Source organism: Macaca fascicularis, chromosome 11 (genome assembly GCF_037993035.2).
Source record: "Macaca fascicularis isolate 582-1 chromosome 11, T2T-MFA8v1.1".
In the NCBI taxonomy this organism is placed as follows: domain Eukaryota; kingdom Metazoa; phylum Chordata; class Mammalia; order Primates; family Cercopithecidae; genus Macaca; species Macaca fascicularis.
Genome location: NC_088385.1, coordinates 34,668,685 through 34,681,452, shown reverse-complemented (window position 1 = coordinate 34,681,452; position 12,768 = coordinate 34,668,685).

Below are 12,768 nucleotides of genomic sequence, written 5' to 3'. Positions count from 1 at the left end.
ACCTCCCGGGTTCATGCCATTCTCCCACCTCAGCCTCCTGAGTAGCTGGGACTACAGGTGTGCACCCGCCACCATGCCTGGCTAATTTTTTTTGTATTTTTAGTAGAGACGCGGTTTCACCATGTTAGCCAGGATGGTCTCGATCTCCTGACCTCGTGATCCGCCCGCCTCGGTCTCCCAAAGTGCTGAGATTACATGCGTGAGCCACCACTCCTGGCCAATGCCCGGCTAATTTTTTGTATTTTTAGTAGAGACAGAGTTTCTCCATGGTGGTTAGGCTGGCCTCGAACTCCCGACCTCAAGTGATCCACCCACCTCGGCTTTCCAAAGTGCTGGAATTACAGGCGTGAGCCACCGTGCCCGGCCACTACTTTCCTTTTCATGGCTGAAGAATATTGCATTGTGTAGAGATACCACCTGTGTATCCATTCATCAGTTTATGGGCATTTGGGTTGTTTCCACCTTTTGGCTATTATGAATAATATGTTACGAACATCGTGTACAACTTTTGTTGTGGACATATGTTCATTTCTTTTGGGCATACCTGGAAGTGGAATTGCTAAGTCATGTGTTAACTCAAAGTTTCACATTTGGAAGGACTTCTGGATTGTTCCCCAAAGTGGCTGAACCATTTTACATTCCCAACACCAGCGTATGAGGGGTCTGATTTCTCCACATCCTTGACAACCGTGGTATCATCTGAATTTTTGAGCCCAGCCACCCTAGTAGATGTAAAGTAGCATATTTTGTTGCGATTTTGATTTGCAATTCCATGATGGCTAATTATGTTGAGCTTTTTTTAATGTGTTTTTGGCCATTTGTATATCTTTGTTGGCAAAATGCCTGTCCAGATCCTTTGTCTACTGTTTGAGTTAGTAATCATTTTATTGTTGAATGTATGGGTTCTTTGTATATTCTAGATGCAAGTCCCTTATCAGATATTTGATTTAGAATGATTTTCTCTCAACGGGGGGGTGGGGGGGTGGGGGTTGTCCTTTTACATTTTTAAATGGCCCTTTATCTGGGAGCAGTGGCTCCTGCCTGTAATCCCAGAACTTTGGGAGGCTGAGGCGGGCGGATCACTTGAGGCCAGGAGTTCAAGATGGGCCTGGCCAACATGGTGAAACCCTGTGTCTACAAAAATACAAAAATTAGCCGGATGTGATGGCGCATGCATGTAATCCCAGTTACTTGGGAGGCTAAGGCAGGAGAATTGCTTGAACCTGGAGCGGAAATCGCGCCACTGCACTCCAGCCTGGGCGACGGAGTGAGATCCTATCTCAAAAAAATAAGTAAATAAATAAAGTGGTCCTTTAAAAAGGAAAAGTTTTTAACTTTGATGAAGTCTAATTTATTTTTTCTTTTGTTTGTGCTTTTGCTGTCGTATCATTGCCAACTCTGAGGTTGAGAAGATTTAGACCTATGTTTTATTTTTAAAATTTTTTAGTTTCAGCTCTTACATTTAGGTTTCTGGTTCATTTTGAATTAATTTCTTTAAATTGTGTAAGGTGAGGGTTCAATGTCATCCTTTGCAGGTGGCTATCCTGTTGTCCCAGTATCATTTGTCGAAAGGCTATTCTTTCCCCACTGAATGGTTTTGATACCCTTGTCAAAAGTCACTTGACCACAGACATATGGGTTTATTTCTAGGCTCTCAAATCTATTCCACTGGTCTACATGTCCATCTATCTTAGTCCATTCAGACACCTATAACAAAATGCATGAGACTGGGTAATTAATAAAGACCAGAAATGTATTTCTGCACAGTTCTAGAGACTAAGAAGTACAAGATCAAGGTGCCAGTAGAGTTGGTGTCTGGCGAGGGCTGCTCTCTGCTTCCAGGGTGGTACCTTCCTGCTGTGACCTCATATGGTGGAAGACCGGAAGCACAAAAAAAAGGGCCTAGCCTATTTCCCCATATGCCATCCATGAGGGCAGAACCCGCATGCCCGAATCACCCCTGAAGGCCTCACCTCTTAAACTGCTGCATTGGGGAATAACTTCCAATATGAATTCTGGAAGGGACACAAATATTCAAACCATCACGCTATTTATGGCGCTACCACAATGTCTTGTTTACCACTGCTGTGTAGTAATTTTGAAATCAGGAAATGTGAATCCTGTAATAGAACTTGCCACACAGGCTGAGGTTTCAGGTAATGTCAGAGAGTAGATGAAGCTAGAAGGTCACAGCTTTTACTCAGGATTCTAAAATAAAACTTAGGCAAAAAGGCTATTGTGGCTGGGCACAGTGGCTCACGCCTGTAATCCCAGCACTTTGGGAGGCCAAAATGGGCAGATCACTTGAGGTCAGGAGTTTGAGACCAGGCTGGCCAATATGGTGAAACCCCATCTCTATTAAAAATACAAAAATTAGCTGGCCCTGGTGGTGCACGTCTGTAATCCCAGTTACTCAGGAGGCTGAGGCAGGAGAATCACTTGAACCCAGGAAGCAGAGGTTGCAGTGAGCTGAGCTCACGCCTTGGATTCTAGCCTGGGTGACAGAGGGAAACTCCATCTCAAAAAAAAAAAAAAGGTCAGGTGCAGTGGCTCATGCCTGTAATCCCAGCACTTTGGGAGGCCGAGGAGTGCAGATCACCTGAGGTCAGGAGTTTGAGACCAGCCTGGCCAACATGGTGAAACCCCGTCTTTACTAAAAATACAAAAATTAGCTGGGCATAGTGGTGCATACCTGTAGTCCCAGCTACTTGGGAGGCTCAGGGAGGAGAATCACTTGAACCCGGGAGGCGGAGGTTGCAGTGAGCCGAGATCGAGCCACTGCACTCCAGCCTGGGCGACAGGGCAAGACTCCATCTCAAACAAAAAAAAGAAAAGAAAAGAAAAGCAAAAAAAGGGCTGGTGGGGCGCAGTGGCTCACGCCTGTAATCCCAGCACTTTGGGAGGCCTAGACGGGCGAATCACGAGGTCAGGATATCGAGACCATCCCAGCTAACACGGTGAAACCGCGTCTCTACTAAAAATACAAAAAACTAGCCGGGCATGGTGGCGGGCGCCTGTAGTCCCAGCTACTCGGGAGGCTGAGGCAGGAGAATGGTGTGAACCCAGGAGGCGGAGCTTGCAGTGAGACGAGATCACGCCACTGCACTCCAGCCTGGGCGACAGAGCGAGACTCCATCTCGGCTATTTCCTGGTTAGCACAGTATTCCACAGCCTGGGAATAAGAAGTTGATTCCCTAACAGGAAAGCATCAATCTCCTTTTCTTAGAAAAATAGACAGACCTGACTTTAAAACTTAGTCATCCTACTCTTCCAAGCTATTTGATCTTATACAAATTACCTGCTCAAAGTCTTGGTTTCCTCATTTGCTGATGAGGAACAATTATGCCTACTTCATAGAGAGGTTATAAGGATTCAATGAAGATATGCCTGTAAAATACCTAGCACAAGTGCTCATGTCTTTCTTTTTCCTAGGACCTTCCTTCTGATGATGCAATAATATTTGTCAAGGAGTTCCGGAATAAAAAGCAAACACAAAGACAAAGATAAAAAGCTTGTGGATGAGAAACTAGATGTGCCTTTCGTGTGGAAACTCTGTTCTGGATGTCCTTAGACTGTAATTTAAGGAGACTCATAATGGAGATTTGAGATTTAATGCATATCAGAATTTGTATGGAAGTTGAAATAGCCCAAGGAGAGGATCTAGAATGAAAAGAAAGAAGGACTGAGAAGGAATTTGAAGCAATACCCACATTTAAGGAGCACTAGGGGAAAGGGGAAGGTGCAATTCTTGAAGAAGGTGTAGTTCTTGCAGTATTTTGTGTGTACACGTTTGCGTGTGTGTGTATGCTATTAAAATAATCTCAAGCTTGTTAGTTCAGCCTCTTCCCCTTAAATATAAAGAGCTTCCCCTCACCAGCCCCATTTTGTCATACTGATGTCCGGGGGCATGGTTACAGAGGATGCTCATACAGCGTAATGAATGAGGAACCCAACAGAGTTGTGGCGAGGCAATTGTCAGTTTAATGCATACGCAGGAAGGAGCAAGGCCTTCTCCATATCTCTGTGAGAAGAGATTGGGGTAGACCCTGGAGTGCTGGTAATGGGCAGGTTGTCATTCAGGTGAAGGCCTGTCTGACAGGGAATGAGGAGTCATTGGGGACAGAAATCTCCTAGCTCTGGGCCGTTTCTCTCATGGACAACTTCAGGGATTAGCTTTTTAGGTTCCTAAAGGCCCCTCTGGAAATCCTTCACATTGCTACATTTCTCCCCAGTTTTTCCCCCCACATGGTCTTTATGCCTCCTCATATACATGCCTGCTTCCTAATCAAATCAAATCAAAACTGTTTTCTTCTTCTTTCCCCTTGGTTTGATGGTCGGTCATACCCAGGACCCAAGCAGTTAGTAATTGAAAACCGATGCCTCTTTCTAAGATACTCCAACCCATCCAGAAATTGTCTTTCATCTTTCTATTCAGTAAATAAAAGAAGAAAATAAGTCTCCATATCAAGAAAAACTAAAGATTCATACCTTGCTCTCTCTATATATATATTATATATATATATATAAATTTTTTTTGAGACAGTCTTGCCATCGCCCAGGCTGAAGTGCAGTAGCGCGATCTCAGCTCGCTGCAGCTCCATATATATTTTAAACATTGTTGAGATTACATATTACATATAGTTTTGTATCCTGCTTTATTTAATACTATAGTTTGAGAACATTTTCATATTATCAAGACATCCTAAACATCATGTTTAACAGCTATATAATTGATCATTTCATATTATAATATTTTTCACCATTCCTATATCTAGTATCCTGGTCTTTAATGCACATAAGACTGACAAAATAGGCTGGGCACAGTGACTCATGCCTGTAGCCCCAGTGCTTTGGGAGGCCAAGGCAGGCAGATGGCTTGAGCCCAGGAGTTCGAGACCAGCTGGGGCAACATGGCAAAACCCCATCTCTACAAAAAATACAAAATTAGCCAGGTGTAATGGAACACGCCTGTAGTCTCAGCTCTCCAGGAGGCTGAGGTAAGAGGATCACCTAAGCCTAGGAAGATCAAGGCTACAGTGAACCAAGACAACACCACCACACTCCAGCCTGAGAGCAACACGCTGTCTCAAAAAAAAAAAAAAAAAAAAAAAAAACGGGGAGGGAGGGGGACTTACAAAATAGAACAGGTAAATTCTAGATATTTGTTGAAAAGCACAATCTCAGTCTCATTTCTCCCAGCATCTATCAAAGGCTATAAGTCCACTCACTCTCAGGTATCCTACAATCCCCCAAGCAGTAGGGACCTGGGTGCCTGAGCCATATCCTGGTTGCTTGTTACCATGTTTTGATGTTGGGCCATAAGCCCTAAGAGAAAAGCTGGAAGCCTCAACCCAGTGGAAGTGATTGTATTCGTCTGTGCTCATGCTGCTAATAAAGACATACCTGAGACCGGGTAATTTATAAAGGAAAGGGGTTTAATTGACTCATGGTTCAGCATGGCTGGGAAGGCCTCAGGAAATTTACAATACATGTCCTTCTTCACATGGTGGCAGCAAGGGTAAGTGCAGAGCAAAAGGGGGAAAGCCCCTATAAAACTATCAAATCTCATGGGAACTCACTATCGCAAGAACAGCATGGAGGTAACTGCCCCCATGATTCAGTTACCTCCCACCAGGTCCCTCCCATTACACGTGGGGATTATGGAAACTACAATTCAATATGAGATTTGGGTGGGGACACAGCCAAACCATATCAGTGGTCATCTTGCCTAAACAACGATGCTGTTGAGGTCATTATCCATTAGTTCACACAGTGTCTCTTTTTACAAGAACCTTTTGTGTTCACAGAATAGATCTATGTCTGGTCTTACTACCTAGAATTGTTGGCTTCTTCTGAGTAATTGGTCTGCTTTTATCTTATGAATACTGTAAATTGTATAACTGATCAGATTTCCTTTTATCCACAGGCTGCTAGAAAGTTTCTAGCCAAATTTGTGGTCCTCTTAGCAAGTGTATAGGTCAAATTATATATCTTTTTGGCCTCATTCCTGGCTCTGTTTTATGCCTATCTTTGCCATTGTTTTTCTCTCTCCTACAGAATACTTGAGATTGTCTTGCATTTTATACAGCTCTGCCTGCTGCCTTAAGCCTCTTCTGAAACTAGGCAGTTGAGCATACTGATTCAGAGCCTGCCTCTGACGTTAGAGCCACTGTGCCTCCGTTTTTTCTGTACCGCAGTTTCCTCCTCCATAAAAAGGGAATACAGTATTGCTTCATAGAGTTCTGATGAGGATTAAATGACAAAATACATGTAAGGACCTCAGATGTGTGACTAGCTTGTAGTTAAGTGCTTAAAAGAAATTTTAAAATAATTAAAAAGAAATCATTGTAATCATTCTCCTATTATTGGAGTTTAACCTTGTATAGAACTTACTCCAAGTAGAGTTACTACTAGGTCCAAGAGTATGAATGTTTTGAAGGCTGTGAACTAGTTTATGTGTCAGTTGGAGTGGAAAAGAACTCCAGCTTTCCCATGCCTTTATCAGTGCTGAATGCTATTACTTTTAAAACTCTTTGCCAATTTGGGCCAGGCGCGGTGGCTCACGCCTGTAATCCCAGCACTTTGGGAAACTGAGGCAGGCAGATCACGAGGTCAGGAGATCGAGACCATCCTGGCAAACACGGTGAAACCCTGTCTCTACTAAAAATACCAAAAAATTAGCCGGGCATGGTGGCGGGCGCCTGTAGTCCCAGCTACTCGGGAGGCTGAGGCAGGAGAATGGCCTCAACCCAGGAGGCGGAGCTTGCCCTGAGCCGAGATCGCGCCACTGCACTCCAGCCTGGGCAACAGAGGGAGACTGTCTCTCAAAAAAACAAAACAAAACAAAACAAAACAAAACAAAAACTCTTTGCCAATTTGACAGGTAGAAAAGGGGTATCATCTTATTGTCCTTCCAATGTACATTTTATTGGTAACTAATGAGATTGAACCTTCTGACACAAAACACTACATTTATTTGTTTATTATTTCTATTCTCTTTCTTTCCATCTTTTGCAATTTTTCCATTGAGGTCTTTGTGTTTCTTTTAATCTGTTTAAATAAGATGATGGACTCTTATTTTCTGTCTCCAGTCGTCTGCTAAGAGGGAGTCAGAGTACAGGGGCTTGAAAGGAATAAGAGTCACAGGAGGAAACAGAAAAAGGGTGACAAAGAACACATAAATGATCAGGCCAGCAAGTGAGTCCTGCAGAGTGAGCTGTCATCTGATTAGCCGAGAATGGATACACAGTTCTGAAATCTAAACACAGTTTATAGAAGAACATCCCCATAATCTGTCTCCTCTTGTCCTTTTAAAACATGACCAATTCCTGAAAAAAATCGTTTTGTCCTTTGAATGGAAATAAAATTCCTTGAATCACAAAGTAATTTTAAGATGCTAATCAAACACTTAGCTGTTGCAAAGACTGTTTGCAGATGAGTAATTATTTTTGTTGCCATGGAACCCCAGCTGATGCTATGGGCATGGAATCAGCTTACACAGATCATTTTTATTAAACCAAGTCAAACCAATCAGTATAGCTACTAAAATCATTTCAGTTTAAAATGCTTTCTCTCATTGCTGGTGGAGGGAAGTTAGATGGTTTGACACTGTTTTTGCACATCCAGCTCAACTTCTTAGTTCTCTTTTTTGACATTTTTGCTTTTTCTGTTCTTTTTCTTTTTCTGTTCTTTTTCTTTCTTTCTTTCTTTTTTAAATTTATTTGTTTTTGAGTCAGAGTCTTGCTCTGTCACCCAGGCTGGAGTGCAGTGGTGCGATTACAACACATTGCAGCCTCAACCTCCTAGGCTCAAGCAATTTTCCCACCTCAGCCTCTCAAGTATCGGGGGCTACAGGTATGAGCCACCACACCCAGCTAATTTTTTATTTTTTGCAGCAACAAGGTCTCACTATGTTGCCCAGGGGCTGGTCTGAAACTCCTGGGATCGAGCAATCACCCTGTCTCAGCCTCCCAAAGTGCTGGGATTACAGGCTTGAACCACTGCACCCAGCCTGTCCTTTTTAAAAAAAATTTAATAAGTGCAAAGCACATGCCATAATAGTGTTCTGATTTCTTCTAATAAAGACCCTGGGTATCTCAGCCTATTTTCATGAGGATACTGAGTACCAAAATATACTGTGGGCAGCCCATGATCACATGCTAGACAGAGCGACACAAGCCTCATATACAACTTCTTTAATGTGCTACTAGAGTTTTTGGGTGACTGAGGAGAACGCAGTTACAAGCTCTTGGTGTTTAATTTGGTAAACAAACTTGAAGGTTGATCCCATTGTGCTTTTCTTTAACTTAAAAAAAAAATAACAGCGGGGCATGGTGGCTCACACCTGTAATCCCAGCACTTTGGGAGGCTGAGGCAGGAGGATCATTTGAGCCCAGAAGTTCAAGACCAGCCTGGGCAACATAGCAGAAACTCCATCTGTAGAAAAGTTTAAAAATTAGCCAGACATGGTGGTACACACCTGTAATCCCAGCTACTTGGGAGGCTGAGGTGGATCACTTGAGCCCAGGAGATTGAGACTGCAGTGAGCTGAGATTATGTGATTGCACTCCAGCCTGGATCACAGAGCAAGACCCTGTCTCAAAAAAAAAAAAAAAAGAAAACAAAAACATGATTTGGATAGATAGATAGATAGATAGATAGATAGATAGATAGATAGATCGACAGATAGATAGATTTACCCCTTACAACACCCCCAGACCCCAGGGTAATAATAAAATATTATTATTATTATTATTATTATTATTCCCATTTTATGGTGAGGAAATGAAGGCACAGAGAAGTTATACGCCTTACGTGAGGTCTTACAGCTGATAAATGATGTTTGTCAACTGTGAACTGTCTTTCCTAGGCCAGGTACTCCTCTCTCACTCCACTTTCTACTACTTCCTCCTATCCTCACTGAGTGTCTATGAATTATAAGTCATATTCTCTACCAAAATGCTATGATGGAACAAAACAGTGGACTAGTAGTCACAAGACTTGGATTCATGTCCCATGTGGCCATGGTGAAGTCACTTAACCCCACTGTGTTTTGGTTTTATCATCTGTCACATAAGAAAAATAATAATACTCATATAACCCCCAGGGCAGTCACAGAAATCAAGTGAGATGATGGAGGTGAAAGATCTTTGTAAGGTGAAAACTTTAAGCAACTCTGATGATTTTTCATACCTCTGCTAGTGAGTGTTGTCAGGGAAGTTTCACAGAAGAGGTGATATTGGAACCAAGTTGTGAAGTGGGGATGTGTATTCTAAGATAATCACAGATCATTTACTGAACAACTCCGGTGTTTCAGGCTTTGTGCTAAGAGCTATATACATATTGTCTCATTTAGTGCCGTCAACAGCTCTATCAGCTCTTTCAGGTGGGCCCTACTCACACTGCTCACATAAAGGCCTGCTAGCATGATTCAAGAATGGTTTGGTTATGTCGCTGTCAACTAGTCACAGCCCAAAGAGAGAGTGCTGGTGGCTGGAACAGTAAACTGCGCAGACTTTGAAGGTAGCAGCCCAGGTCCTCAGAATGAGTAGATCTGCAGGAGCCAAGCCACGCACTGTGAGCTCAATAAAGACACAACGGGAACAATTCCCTTTGGTCAGTGGCCACATCCTGTGAGGGTATAGCCTGGGGCATAACTGGCACGTCAATTCCATCGGGCTTTTTCCATTGCATTGGGAGACTTTGGAGAGTTTTCTTAATTGGTTTTGACAATGATTCTGGTTTAAGCCTTGTCTGCCCTTCGTTACACCAAGAGCACAAAAGCATAAAAAGACTAGAAACCCTGGATTGCCTCCAAAACAGACCCGCAACTTATAAAGCAACAAGCTAGTGAATGCATTTTAAGGCATACGCAATGCAAAATGAGCCACGTGAAAAAAACATAGTTGGTGATTTTTTTTTCATGTTTCTAAACATTACTCCTGAAGCATTTAGTACAACTGAAAAATTGGAATGGACAACTGAAGCAACTGCTACACAAAACATGAAATGGCAAGGGCATGAGGGACAGGCTTTCCAGACTATGAGAGGATATCGTGAAGCTGAACATGTAGGGCCCCACGGGAAGAAATCTGGTTGAGCAATGTGCACAGGGTGGGATGGGGGATAACTCATATCACAACATAACCAACTAATTTTTAAAAATCACTTTTTCATCTCAGGACCAGAGATTCTATGACTCAGCCCCAAGACAAAAACGAAGAAATTCTGGCCCCTTTTGATTGTTTACATGAATGTGATGGGCAGAATTCTAATGAGATAAGCAAGTGAGGCTGGGTCGCTCTGGCATGTGACTAAGGCAGGATTGATGCATTCGTTACCCATCTTGTTACATGGAAAATATTCTCCATGATATACCTGTTCCACCCTTCAGCTGTGGCTGAGTATAGACAGGTAGAGGTGCACTCAAAGCCACTTCCTTCCATAAGACCAGGGGTATGAGCTCAGAAGGACTCCTCATGGAAAACAAGGGAGGTGGGCAGAAGAAACTTGGGTCATCAGGAAAGTATCTGTGTCGAGCTACACTTATTTTGACCTTTTACCCTAAAGAGAATGCTCTCTTAGCAATCTTTCCAAAAATATATATACAAACTGGGACAATGAATGCTGAGTGATGGCTCCATTATTAATACACCAAACCATGTTTAAAGCTATTTACTTCATAATATTAGGTCCAAACCATACTTGGCTCTTCTGGTTGGAGGCTGAAAAATGAACATTGTAGGTGCAAACAATCTCTTTTTTTTTTTCTTATTTTTGAGGGGGAGTCTTGCTCTTCTTGCCCAGGCTGGAGTGCAATGGCACGATCTCGGCTCACTATAAACTCCACCTCCCAGATTCAAGCATTTCTCCTTCCTCAGCCTCCCAAGTAGCTGGGATTACAGGCATGCACCACCACACCTGGCTAATTTTGAATTTTAGTAGAGACGGGGTTTCACCATGTTGGTCAGGCTGGTCTCAAACTCCTGACCTCAGATGATCCGCCCACCTTGGCCTCCCAAAGTGCTGGGATTACAGGCGTGAGCCACGGCGCCCGGCCAGTTGCAAACAATCTCTAATGGAACATGTTTGAGACCAAAGGGAATGATTTTCGTATGTCTTCATTGAGCTCGCCAGTGCATGGCTTGGGTTCTTGTAGATTCATTCATTTTTGAAGACATGGGTTAACCTGTTCAAAGCCTGTGCAAAATTCTGTGATTTTTTTTTTTGAAAAAGACAGGACACAGAATAAGTTGAGTTAGGAGGATCCTGTGGAATGATAGTTATAGTGACTAACTATAGCCAACTGTGACCCACTTCTAACTAAAGGCAGTATGCATTATCGATCAAAAAAATAACCTGACTGGGCTCAGTGGCCTGTAATCCCAGCACTTTGGGAGGCCAAGGCGGGCAGATCACCTTATAGTAATAAGGTGGATCATCTTATAGTAATGGTAAGAGTCAACCTAGCCTACAGTGGGAAATTGAACTATGGTCACCGGTTGGCCTTAGGAAAAATTACAAAAGATGGGAGCAGGAGAGGGGAAATAGGTCAATCCCGAATCATTCAACTCAACTTATAATAAGGAACATGTTCAAACATTGAAAGGGAAGGCAAAAAGAATAACAAAATGGATGATCAAGTCATGAATAGAAAATATTTAGTTGTTTTATAAATGTTACACCTTCTTCACATTGGAGTTCAAATACATATGGAAATAAGAAACGTGTTATTGTGGTTCTCCTGTATATACGGGCATGTAAAAGGTGATAAGTCGTTATAACTGGGACTGCAAAGCTATTGAACCAGCCATTTACCATTGCAGAAGCTGTGCGTTTTGCAATATACGGGTGTGGATGGGTCAAATGTCCTTCTTAGGGATTCCCCTTTACCTTCAGGAAGCCGCCCAGCATGCTAACCAGAAAGGGATTGAGGCAGCTACTACAAGTGCTTTCTCTTTAATGAGCACTGGAGACTTTTAAAGTTAGCATGGGCCAGCAGCAGTGGCTCACACCTGTAATCCTAGCACTTTGGGAGGCCGAGAAGAGGGGTCACTTGAGCCCCGGTGTTCATGACTAGTCTGGACAACACAGGGAGACCCTGTCTCCACAAAAAATTAAAAAATTAGCCAGAAATGGTGGTGCATACCTGTAGTTCCAGCTACTCAGGAAGCTGAGATGGGAAGATGGCTTGAGCCTAAGAGGGTTGAGGCTGTGTGAGCTGTGATCATGCCACTACACTCCAGCTGGGGCGACAGAGCAAGGCCCTACCTCAAAAAAATAAAATAGGCCGGGCGAGGTGGCTCAAGCCTGTAATCCCAGCACTTTGGGAGGCCGAGATGGGCGGATCACGAGGTCAGGAGATCGAGACCATCCTGGCTAACATGGTGAAACCCCGTCTCTACTAAAAAATACAAAAAAACTAGCCGGGCGAGGTGGCGGGCGCCTATAGTCCCAGCTACTTGGGAAGCTGACGCAGGAGAATGGCGTAAACCCGGGAGGCGGAGCTTGCAGTGAGTTGAGATCCGGCCACTGCACTCCAGCTTGGGTGACAGAGCAAGACTCTGTCTCAAAAAAATAAATAAAATAAAATAAAATAAAATTTAAAAAATAAAATAAATAAAATTAGCATCATTATGTTAGAAATGAGTTTCCAGTGTTAAAATTGGTAGTGGTAGGCCAGGCGCGGTGGCTCACACCTGTAATCACAGCACGTTGGGAGGCCAAGGCAGGCAGATCACAAGGTCAGGAGTTCAAGACCAGCCTGAA